Source organism: Ascaphus truei, chromosome 5 (assembly GCF_040206685.1).
Source record: "Ascaphus truei isolate aAscTru1 chromosome 5, aAscTru1.hap1, whole genome shotgun sequence".
In the NCBI taxonomy this organism is placed as follows: Eukaryota; Metazoa; Chordata; class Amphibia; order Anura; family Ascaphidae; genus Ascaphus; species Ascaphus truei.
In genome coordinates, this window is record NC_134487.1 from 279,755,233 (window position 1) to 279,767,290 (window position 12,058).

Consider the following 12,058-nt stretch of genomic DNA (forward strand, 5'->3'; position numbering starts at 1 on the left):
TAGCGGTGGCGATTACAAGTGTGCAGGAGCTCTGGGAGGTTGCGCAGACGCAGTTAAGCATAGCGGCGGCCATTACATCTTCGCACAGGCGCAGTAGAGATCGCGCACGCGGTCCCCATAGAAAAGAGGTCCTGAGTGGACTACATCTCCCAGCAGCCTCTGGGGAATGCCCTATGATCCCTGTCACCTGCAGCCAGCCAGCCACTGAGACTTGCAGATTCTCTGCAGCATTGGATTTGATACATTGTTGTGAAGCACATGAGTCAGTCAGGCTGAGGACACAGAGGGGGAAAGAAGGGGGGCAGAGAGCTGCGAGCTTCTGCCCTAGGCCAGAAATCCCCAGGCTAGAGTTGAGTCCCTGACTCCCCACTAGAGAGGGTGGGTGTTCATAGGGACAGGCCCTTAGGTAAGGACCCCATGCCCCTTTAGCTGTGTGCTAGGCAGGGACCTTGTGACAGTACCTGTGCCGTTCCTTAGTGCAGGAAGAGAGAGAGGCCCTGCTGCAGTTCTTTAGTGCAGGGACCCAGTATAGTGTATGCTGCATGTTCCTGTAAGCTGTGTTGCTAATACAGAGACTGTCCTTATGGTGGGACGTTCGGCTGGACCCCATCCACGCGGAGGTACAGATCAGCGCTGGACCAAGCGGCGCTGGTAGATCCTTTGCGAAGACACCCAGGTGTAGAGACACCTGGGCAGGTATTTACAACCTTCCACACGTGCACCAACTTTAACTTGCTCCTCACATGTGACAGGCCTGTTCACACACATGGGTGGGCTTGGACTCTTTGGACACGGGGTTGGGAAGGAGGTTATAGCCCAGTTAGGGGCAAGGTTATAGTTGCCAGCTAGTGGCAGAGGGTGGTACATATATCTTGTTGTGTATTGCTGATGTATGTGTTAAGTTACATTCTGCATATAGTAAAGACCGTTGCTATTTTACATCTAGTGTATGTGTTCATTTCTATGTTTCCTGCGAGGAACAACTCCCGCTCTGCTGGGAGCCATCGCAGGTGGAGGCGCTGCACCATATAGTAGTAGTAAGAGTAATTCACCCCAGGTTCCCCGTGGCGGAAGCTCAGCCCTCCTGGTTGCCAAACAGGTACAGCACCACACTGATAAGTAGTCAGATACACCTACCCACCTCAATCTCACTTAGGGTGGGGGTAAGAGGGCTACATATTTTTCCCCCACTTGATACGATTACCGGTTTGGTTCGTTAGGGATTTTCGTCATAGTGGATATTTCACGGTCTACCAGTACAGAGGTTTTTGTTTCTTTTTACACTCACCTGGCATCTTTTCTAGCGATGGGGTCGAAACTATCAAAATCCATTTTGCGGAATTTCGCGAGCTTTCCATTCCAAATCCGTTCCGCAGTATAAAATCCGTCGACGGATTGTCCCAGTTTCAATCCGTGCAGATTAAACAAGGACCGCCGTTGGATACAATCCGCGGGTGGATTTTAACAATCCTATCCGTGGATTCTGCAAACTGCGTGCAGATTCCATAATCCGCGGATTGGATTCTTAACATCCACCAGCGGATTGTGGCATTCGCGGGTAGGATTGTTAGTGATAAAACAAAAAATTCGGAAAAGACGAATCGCCCTTTTATGAGACTGATTCACGAAAATCCGCGGACCAAAGATCCCGGCTGATCCGAGGTGGATCCAAATCCCTTAAAAAAAATTCCCCCCATCGCTAATCTTTTCCTCTGATCTTGCATGGGGAATAAGTATCCATATGTGTACATATGTATACATTACAATTACAGCAGTAATTAGACTGTAAGCTCCTCGGGGCAGGGACTCCTCTTTAGAAATTTTACTTTTATGTCTAAAGCACTTATTCCCATGATCTGTTATTTATATTATCTGTTATTTATTTGATTACCACATGTATTACTGCTGTGAAGCGCTATGTACATTAATGGCGCTATATAAATAAAGACATACAATACAATACAATATCATTTTGTTCATGTATGTATATATATATATATATATATATATATATATATATATATATATATATATATATATATATATATATATCCCTTTTGGATACATGACTGTCTACCAGTGTCGAGGTTCTATGACCCTTTGTTTTTTAACCTGACATTATTCCTTTGACCCTGCATGGTGGCTAAGTATGTATATATTTTTCTCATATGTATACAGTTTTGGTGTATTTTTCTACTATTCATGAGTGTATAGATATGTTATGTATATCCTTTTCTTTTTTGTAATTTGGTTTCATGTTCACTTGTCTCTAGTCAATTACCAGTAAAATCTTTATTTGTTGCCATTCATGCTTCATGTATTTTTATTTTTTGGATATTTGAGTGCTGGGAACACAGTTTAGTTTATCCATATATTCAGATACTGTGCAGTCCGTGATCTATTGCTTTATACTAAAAGGAGTCTTAGTACTGAGGATAGCATGGAGAATACATTCGAGTCATTTTGTCATCTTGGGTAAAACGTTCTCTGCTTCTGGAGGACTGTAAGGGAAGTAAGGCTGCGAACATAGTGGAACACGCCTGTTTCCGCGTTCCTTGGCGCAGCGCACGCTCGCCTGCAGCAGGAGATATTTCCTGTCCTGCAGGCAGAGGCGACAGGGAGACGTGTTGGGGGCGGGGGGAGGGGGGCATGGCGTGACATCATGGAGCTAGTTCACCCTCATTGGGCCAACCACTCATGTGACCCAGTCGTCGTGCGGGAAATACAAACCTGTTTGTAGCGCAAACCGCCGGTCTCCCCGTAGCGCATCTGTACACATTATCAACTATATATTGTTTTATTGGTTAAAGTTTTATGTTTCTGTGAAGTAATATGGTATATATTGTAATAATTGCTGTATAAAGTGTGGGTGTACAATAATGTATATTCATACATAATTCAGTAATATTAATTAATATTTTATTTATATTAATGTACAATTAAAATAAATGAAGGATGTCATTATTACATTATATACCATATAATTAAATGAAAGTTAATAAGTATAAAAATGATACATTTGCAATATTATAGAAAGATTAGCATTAGCTTTGAGTAACACACATGAAAATCTCTGTTAATAGCGCTGCCTTAACGCGCCCTAATAACGCACCTTGAAGTTTGACCAATTCGCATGTTCCAAGTATTGGAACACGCAGGTTACGGAAAGATGGTGGTTTTGCTAACTGACTCGGTTTATGCAAAGGATTAGCTTTGAGGATCCCCGTTAAAAGGAGGTTACAGAACGTCCGTTACATAATAAGGTAACATAACGTTATTTGCACTCATTTAGCGCACTCCTGAGGATCCACCCCCTAAAGATCCCAAAATATAAAACAATTCAGCCAGGCTATTTGGAGCAAAACCAGTTCAAGTTGCACAACAACTGACAGGGCTAGAAAAGTGAGAAGTTTGCCTGTACAGTACAAAGAATATAACTTGTCTATTGGACACCTGGACATAGCATGTAAGGTGTTGCTCTGTTATGAAAACAGGCAAGGATCTTTCCATTATGTTCGAGTGGAAAAAGCATGTTTTACACTGAACATACTTTATATTTTATTGTAAACAGAAATTATAAGAAAGAAGAGACAAATACAGAAATAGGATTAGGGTCTGGGACTGGTGTGATGGGTGTGATGAGTATAATATATATTATCAGTTTTAAAGCCCAGATAGGTACTGTAGGTTTAAACCTGTTATTCTCTAGCTAATGTAAATTGTTATAGCACTCAAACATGCCTGTGTATTAGGAGTGGTTAGTATAAGGTGGATTCCAACCTAATACCTGAATGGGTGAATATTAGAACATCAAGTAAGATGCATAAAACATCCCAAACAAAAAAGTTTGTGCACCCTTAGAGCATGCAGTATGGATTTTGGGAGAGAGGGACATCTGTGCTCAAAAAGGAGCACACCTGAAACACCTGGTAGATATCCTATTGGCTATGCAAAGTGTATGTTAATGACTCCTACTAGTATATCTCTCAGGTATCAGGTGTGCTTCTTATTGTGACAGGTGTCTCTCCATGGGTTGTTTCAAGTTTGGTCTTGGTGGGTTTATACTTGGTTCCCCCCCCCCCCCCCCACGCCCCTTCTCTTGCCTCTCCACCCCACCACTCTCAAACCCATATATCAGTGTCTGTGTCCTGTTAAGCCTATTCTAATTAGATAACGAACAGCTGTTGTTTTTGCATACAATGAGCTTCGTGGATTGTCGCTAACCTGTAGGAACACAAAGTCTGTTACTGATTTTCAGAACATGACGTTATAATCCCTGATTTAACAGAGCCTTGTGGATCAGGACCATAATCAGCCAACTCAAATACTTCATATGTCAATATTAGTGACGGGAATTGGATCATAAATCACAGATTATGATATATATTTTTGACATTACTGGTTTTAATAATATGCATTAGGAACTTTAGGCAAGGAAAAGGTTTTGGTGAGAAAATAACCTAAATCACAGCAGTGATGAATGTGTTTTCACCAGAGAAAGTGGTCCACAAAATGTGAGTTATATTATTGAATCCTGCAGTAAAACCAGGCTGTTCTATCTTACTTAAAAATGTAGACAGCCACATTTCCTCTGCAGAAAGTGGAGGGGAGAATTTCTGACAAAGAAATGTGAATGATTGGAGTATAGAGCTACAATAATGAGTAATTTGATATCTATTCTTGCCAGGAGCAGGAGATGATTTGTAACAAGGAGTTGGTGTTTGTGTGTCCCTCCTCTTCATCATCTGCCTCTGAAAGAGAGGAAGATCACTTAATGAAGCTGTCTAGTAATCGATAGGTTCAAAAAAACAGGAGCAGTGGAGATTGCACAACACAGATCACGGGAGTTCAGAGCCTATTGTCACTGCCCTGACAATAAAGGACATGAAAACGGGGGCGAATGTTTCTGGTCCTGTTGGCATTAGTCAGGGGAGTCCTGTAGCAAGGTAGTGCCCTACTCCAGTCATCAAGCCCGCCCCCCACCCCAACAGATCAGGTTTTCATGGTTATACCTGCTTCAGCACAGGTGATTGAGCCACTTGTGCTGAAGCAGGGACTGATTGAGACACCTGTGCTGAAGCAGGTATATCCTGAAAATCTGACCTGTTGGGGAGAAGGGGGGCTTGAGCACTGGAGTTGAGCACCCCCGTGATAGGACATGCAGATTTCAGCGTCAACGTATGAAGTCGCTGTGCTTCATTTTGCCCTCCGACACTGATATGGAATGAGGTTATTCTGAGCACTAATTAGTGGAACACTTAGTAGGGGTGAATATTAGGATTATTGAAACCAACTGTCCCTGCAAACATTATTGAAGGCTTTTTTTTACTTACTGGGTTCATACAACAACTGCTCCAAGTATTTTACCAGTGTATGTGCATTTGGGTAGGGCCTGAAATGGCAACCATTGAGAATATTCAGTAGTTCGGAGAGGTGACTAAATATTAAGCTTCACTGGCCCAGTGTAACGCTGTGCTCACCACGGACAAGGAGGGACCCCGAAACTGAGGTGAGAAGAGTAACACCTGCACCCACAGCTACGGGGACACGCCTGGAAAGTGGAAAATAGGCGCCTGGAACCGTACGGGAGTATAAGATAAAGTAAGATACTCGCTGGACGAGAAGGGAGGTTCCAGAAAATAGTTGGTACCGAGAGCCTGGGGTCCAGAGACGGGAGGTAGATCAGGATCTGTAAGCAGAGGAAAGAGGTCGGAAGTTCAGGAGGTCAGGATACTAGCCAAAAGTCGACGTCCAGAGCGGATCCACAGCCAAGCCGGTTCGGTACACAAAAGATCACTAGAAAAGACAAAGGGACAAGAGCTAAGGCAGACACAACCGTGGTTAACACTGGTCATACAGAACTATGCTCAGCCAACGAAGAAATGGCTGAGCAGGGTATATATAAGAAGGGAGACCAATGGGAAGAGGGGGAGGAACGGAGGCGCGATCCCATGGGAGACAGGGATAGGAGGAAATATTGCCCCAGCTGATTTGTCTGACCCGCGGCTTGTGAGCGGTGCACGCGCATCAAGCGTGTGCCCCGTGCGGGGGAGATGCGCGCGGCCTACGCTGGGGCCGCGAGTCCCTCTCGCGGGGGGAGACGGAGGCGCGCGACTGTGTGCGTGCATGCGCACTTCCAGTGGCAGCCACGGGGGCCAGGGAAGGGGAAGGTGATGCCTGCTCGCGGGAGGAAATAAAGGTGCGCGAACGTGAGCGCGCATGCGCGCCTCCAATGGCAGCCGCGGGAGCCAGGGAAGGGGAAGGAGAGGACCGCTCGCGGCGGAGCTCCTATGGAGCAGGAGCCAGAGAGCGCCGGGTGAGTTGTGGCCTGGGGGGACCCCTCTTGGGGAGAGATGTTCCCCGGGGTCTTACACCCAGATACATCAGGCAGTGATAACAGAAACTGGTTCTCCATCAATTATTATATTTGTGGTCAACCTGCATGCAAGTTGGAGATAACACTTCCAGTTTTCCTTACGACTACATGATGTATCTGGGCCATTAACCTTGGTACTTAGTCAGGACATGGTGCTCTACACCAGCGGTGCGCAAAGTGGGAGATGTGGGCGGTTGCAGAGGCCCCGTGCTCTTCCCCAAGGTATTCCTGGGATTCAGAAGAGTTGCTGTGATGTGTTGCCATGGCAAGACGGCAGCAAATGACGTCACACGTCCGTCTCCATGGCAACGGGGTAATTTTATGCCGCCAAACAAGGGGGGCGCGAGAGTGAGGGGGAGCAGGCAGGGAGGGGCGCAGCTCCAAAAGTTTGCGCTCTCCTACTTTATACTAATGTTGGAATATTATTAATAGGTGGTTTTATATCTTTGGCTCTCTCTTAAAGCAGCTATTTTGTTTGGTTTGTAGAATCAGATTTGGGGGCATCTCTTGAAACAGAACCACGCAATATTTTTTTATTTTTGAGGGCCGTCTGGTTCCTAAGATATTTACCTTTTTATGTGCCGGTATTTCTGTTCCCCTTTTGGAAAATCAACATGACTGCCAGCCAAGCCTAACTGCCCCGGACCACCAGGAAGCCAACATCGGAGACATTGCAGCTTCCTAGTGGATGACCGTGGCAGCTAGAGATGGGTAAATATTTTCTTCGAATTTGAATCTGACGCAGATTAGCCAGTTAATTTCAGCGGCTGAATTCTGCTAATCATTCTCAAAAAGTCAAATCTGTCATATTTATTTTGGTATGTTGGATTCTACAAATCCATACATGGCTTGTATTCAGTGGTGGTTTTGGATGAATCCGCGTTGCTTGAAACCGCCCAAATCCGTTTATGGATTTTACATCGCGCAACGGATTTTGGGAGTAACATCTGAGAAAATCCGAGAAACGGATTTGGGCGGATTCGCCTATCTCTGCTAGAACCCACAACCAAAACTACTCTAGGCATCAGCTCTAGCAGTGTGAGCTAAACCAGCTGATGGCCAGTGCAACTGTAACTGTCATATAGCATAGGGGAGCGCAATCTTTTTTCCCTGCGCCCCCCTGCCGTCTGTCCCCCTCTCTTCACACCCCCTCTGCTTACCTTGCTACAGACGTCCTGGCGTCATATGACCCTGCTGCGTAATTTGATGCCCTGTTGCCATGGCGATGCGTGACCAGGAGCGTCTGAAACAAGGTAAGTAGAAGTTTACAGAGGCCCTGCAGCACCCCTGCATGAATCTAAATGTATTCGGGAAGTGTGCAGGGGCCTCTGTAAACCCTGCGCCCTCCACAGTGAGTCCCCCCACTTTGCGCACCGCTGTACTAGCATACCTCCAAGGGATTTCTAGTTTGTTGAGTGTAACCTTCAAAGGACTTTAAGCACAATGTAACATGTACTGAGGAATATGCGTTGTTGAGGCCAGGTGAGATTAAATAAAACACAGGTTTTCTGACACACACAAATAAAAACAAGGCGAACCACAGCAAATAAAGCAGACGCAGAGAGAATGAAATACAGCAAAGTGACCTGGTGATTTGAGTTAGTACTTCTAAGCGTATAAAGGATAAAGCCATATTTACTAAGCAGTGTTCTGCAATAAGGCACCTTTGGTACTGGAATACGTCACTGCCTATTCAAATAAATGGACTGTAGTGTGTGTTTATTAGATATTGTTCCTTATCCCAGAAGAGGATAAAATGCTTTGTATGGGTATGAGCACTCAGTGAGAAGTAGAGCTAAAAGGTATGCTGTGACAGTGGTGCTAGCCATCTGCTGGTTTAGCTCACACTACTAGAGCTGATGCCCAGAGCAGCAAAGGGTGTGGCTTCTAGTCCTGTTTGGTCTGACACCAATCCAGTCATTAGGTGTTTTAGCATGTCAACTCAGTATAGTTTTTATGGACACACAGCCTTTTAGGGAGTGTGGCATGTGACTAATTTAAATATACTTTGCATAGCCATTAACATATCTCCCGGGGTACCTTAGGTGGGCTCCTTTTTCAGCACACCCTAATTTATTTTGAGGGAGGTTTGGGGGGATATATATACAACTGGAGACACTACTAAAATGGAACTCCTCCCTCTTTCCCTCCTCCCACGGATTTGCAAGCCACCGTTTGGATTTTCAGGGATAGAAAAAAGTCCAGCAGATTTGACCTTTTGTGAATGATCCACCAGATCCCATGGGGGTTGGATTTGGTCTAAATAATAAGGGGTTTCTGACAACTCCCCCCCATCGCTACATCTTTGCATTAGTGACTGGGCTGTCGGCTGTCAGCCCTACAGTTTCTCTCTTATTGCAGGATCATAGAAAGGAAACATACTCAACAACTTTTGAAGACAAAATTAAAGATAATTTTTTTTTGTTCTTGGCCCTAAAACAACAAAAAAGAACAAACAACTTCAGCAAACTTTTATTATTAGGAAACTTGTTTTGATCCCTTTTGAGGTTAGTGTTGAAACTACTGAAAAGCTTCCTCGCGGAGGTTGGTCTCCTTCCGTCGAGCTGAGAAAGAGAACATATTTTTAATAAAGAAAATCAAAAGCACTGTCAGCACAGTTCTGTCATCTTAGAGATAAAATCCACGGCTACTGTAAGTAATAATAACAAATTACATTTGTAAGAGCAGATAGAATGTTCATAGCAACTAATCGGCTTGCAAGGAGAAAATTTAAAGAAAATTATCATTTCGTTTCAAGATTTGATGTGGGATTTTGCTCCAAATGTCCTGTCGTTTTTTTTTTTTTTAATAACTTTGATGTCGCTTTTATAATGCTATAGGGGACTTCACTGTAAATGCTCTTTTTTTTCCTGATGTTTCAGCTTTCATTTAACTTTTATCATCAAATGAACTTTAAATAACAGAAGCTGCGTAACAAAATGAAATTGTTAAATAATGAATTACTTTTGTCTCTTAGAATAATCAACACATGAGAAATTCAAATGAGCATTTGAGAGAAAAAATAATTATGCGCTATAAAAGGAACTGAAACATAATTACGTAAGAGACGTAATGTAAGTATATATGGACATCGTTATTTATATAGCGCCCACAGTGTACCCAGCGCTTCACAAAAGAGAACCAAGATATGTATACTCAATAGAATTGTCCTAATAATACGTTTGTGCATGTTACAATTTCTATTTAAGAAGGTGCATCACTTGTTGTTTTATTGGGTCACTGGAGGCAGCCGTGAAGCATATACATATGTAGGGTGCCTCATTGCTCACTCTAGTGCAGGGGCGGCAAACGCCAGTCCTCCGCAGAGTCACCAACAGGTCAGGTTTTAAAGATATCCCTGCAGCAGTACAGGTGCCTCAATCAGAATGACTGAGCCACTGATTGAGCCACCTGTGCTGAAGCAGGGATATCCCTAATACAAGGCCTGTTTGTGGCCCAGTGGAGGACTGGATATGTTGGGACATATTGTGATGTAATGCGCCATTGCCACTGAATCCTGGAAACTCTGCGATATTGTGAGGTATACAGGGATAGGTCGAGTTTTCTGGACGAACAATGTCACTTGGTACATCTGGATTGTGGTTTCCGGGATTTCCATGATGCCTTCTTTCACCTATTTAAACATCACATATACTGTAGAGTCAGCACACACCTGCAAGCTCCCAAACATCCCTATATTTCCCCTTCCACGTTAAAAAGTCCAAGTTCCCGTAATTTTCAATTACGTATGTAGCCCCCTGTAAACAGCTCAGGCTATACCTATCTCCCTCCTGCTGTGTTAAGTCCTGTTAAGATCAGGCACCAGTAATCATCCTGGGTTTCCCCCCCTCAATAGCCCTATCCTGAATAATAGACGCAGGCCTGGACTCTGCTGCAGGCGCGAGCACGAGGGGAGGTCCTGTTGACATCACGAGGGGCGGGGCTAGCTCTATATTTAGCAGCCAACTCCGGTGAGTAGTGAGTCCTTCTTCGTTCGAGATTAGTCAGAGTCTGGAGTTGCCGGTTAGTTATGCCGGGAGTATGCAGTGCCGCTAACAGGCCATGAGTCAAGAAATCCTGCGGATCGGACCGAGGATTTGGAGAGAACTACAGTTTCCCCTGCGCAGAGTGCAGGCGAAAGGAGAGTGTACAGAATCAGCGTCTTTTAAATAGAGCTGATAGAGTTATAGACTTGGTGGACCAATGCCCTCACCCCACTGCCAGGGGTGATGGGGAGAATCCAAGACCCACCGCGAGGATAACCTCGGGGGTGGACCACGGGGTATTGAAGCTCACACCATCCTGCCTGAAGAGTGACTTGGAGGGAAGGAGAGGAGGAATTATCTGGGCGAAGGTGAGTGGCGTATAACCCGTCCTGGCTATTGTGTTGCGGCTGTTGGAAGCCTTATCGTTGGGATATTGTTGCGTTGTCAAATAAAGAGACTATTCCTCATCCATAAAGACTGTGTGTGACTTGGAAAGTACTACCCTGGGACCCAAGGGGTTCTTCTATACCGGTCCTGTCCTATATTCCTGGGAGTATAGAAGATGGAGGCGCTGCACCACTAAGAGATCATGGAGGCTACCACCCCAGAAGCCCGGTCCTGGCTCCCCCACAACATCGCGGGAAGCTCAGGCCCTCCTGTTCCTCACAGGTACGCACCACACCGCATGTAATCTGCCCTCATGCACCCTAGACACCACCGTAGAGTCTGGGGGGGGGGGAAGCAGGGTTACATTTGGAGGCGCTGCTGAGAGATGTCAGAACAGGACCAGTTTATAGCAAGGCGGAACAGGCAGAGTGAGATGCACTCTCCACGCAAGTGTTGGAGAAGGATGGGCGCAATTGCATATGCCAAGGGTAGTCAGGAGGAGCGTAGACTCTCACACAGCACGCCTTGGGTGCCCATAGAAAGTGGCGTAGGAAGGGTGGATAGTTAGAGCTGACCAAGTCCCTTGAGGCAGGTAGCGCGAGGCAACTGGGGGGGTCATAGCGGTAACCAATCCGGGGACCATGGCCCTGGACCGCGCTACGAGTGGCCAAAAGTAGGAGACGCCCGTATCGATGGAGTTGCCGGTACCTAGCTATCACCCACATATACACGCACCACAGAACACTTGCATGGTAAACATCGAGTATTGTGCATGAAAGGGAGGAGTTCCGCTGAGCCTGGGGTACAAGCCACCTCAATTTAGTGAGAAACAGAATGCAGAGCACACAAGTGACAGTCCGTCAGTGTAATTTAGGTACGCGATACCCGTTAGACATTGAGGATAGGGCACATGGACAATTGGAGGACTCGTCCAAAATGCCGGCCATCCCCACATGCGCTCCGCGGAGCAAGGACAGTGATCTAAGATGGCGGTTCCCACCAAGCCTGGAGCAAGCACATGCGTTGTGCACAGAGACTATTAGGGAAATGTGGCGGGACATGTGTAATACTTTGGCGCCAAACCCGGATTCTTTGCAAGGGGAGCGGAGCGGCGAGAAAGCCGAAAGCCCACCCACCTGTGTAGTGAATGGTCGAAAAGCCCGGTCACGTCACGCTGAAAGATCCCGCCTCTGGATTCCACCAGAGGGAGGGGACCCAAGGAGAGCCGATCAGGAGAGTCCTCCCCCGCGAAGGGAGGGACCGGAAACCTGAGCAAAGAGCGTCACTTTTGTCTGGCATTCGAGGAGCA

The 12,058-nt window shown here is 45.8% G+C and overlaps 1 protein-coding gene across 1 annotated transcript in view; it reads left to right on the forward strand.

The window, feature by feature from the left end:
- Nucleotides 1-282: 282 nt before the first annotated feature.
- MTERF2 (mitochondrial transcription termination factor 2) overlaps nucleotides 283-12,058 on the forward strand; it is a 54,839-nt gene continuing 43,063 nt past the window's right edge. Inside the window, exon 1 of the mRNA XM_075602244.1 lies at nucleotides 283-696. The gene's annotated coding sequence lies outside the window, so the exon portion shown is untranslated. The remainder of the gene's footprint in view (nucleotides 697-12,058) is intronic.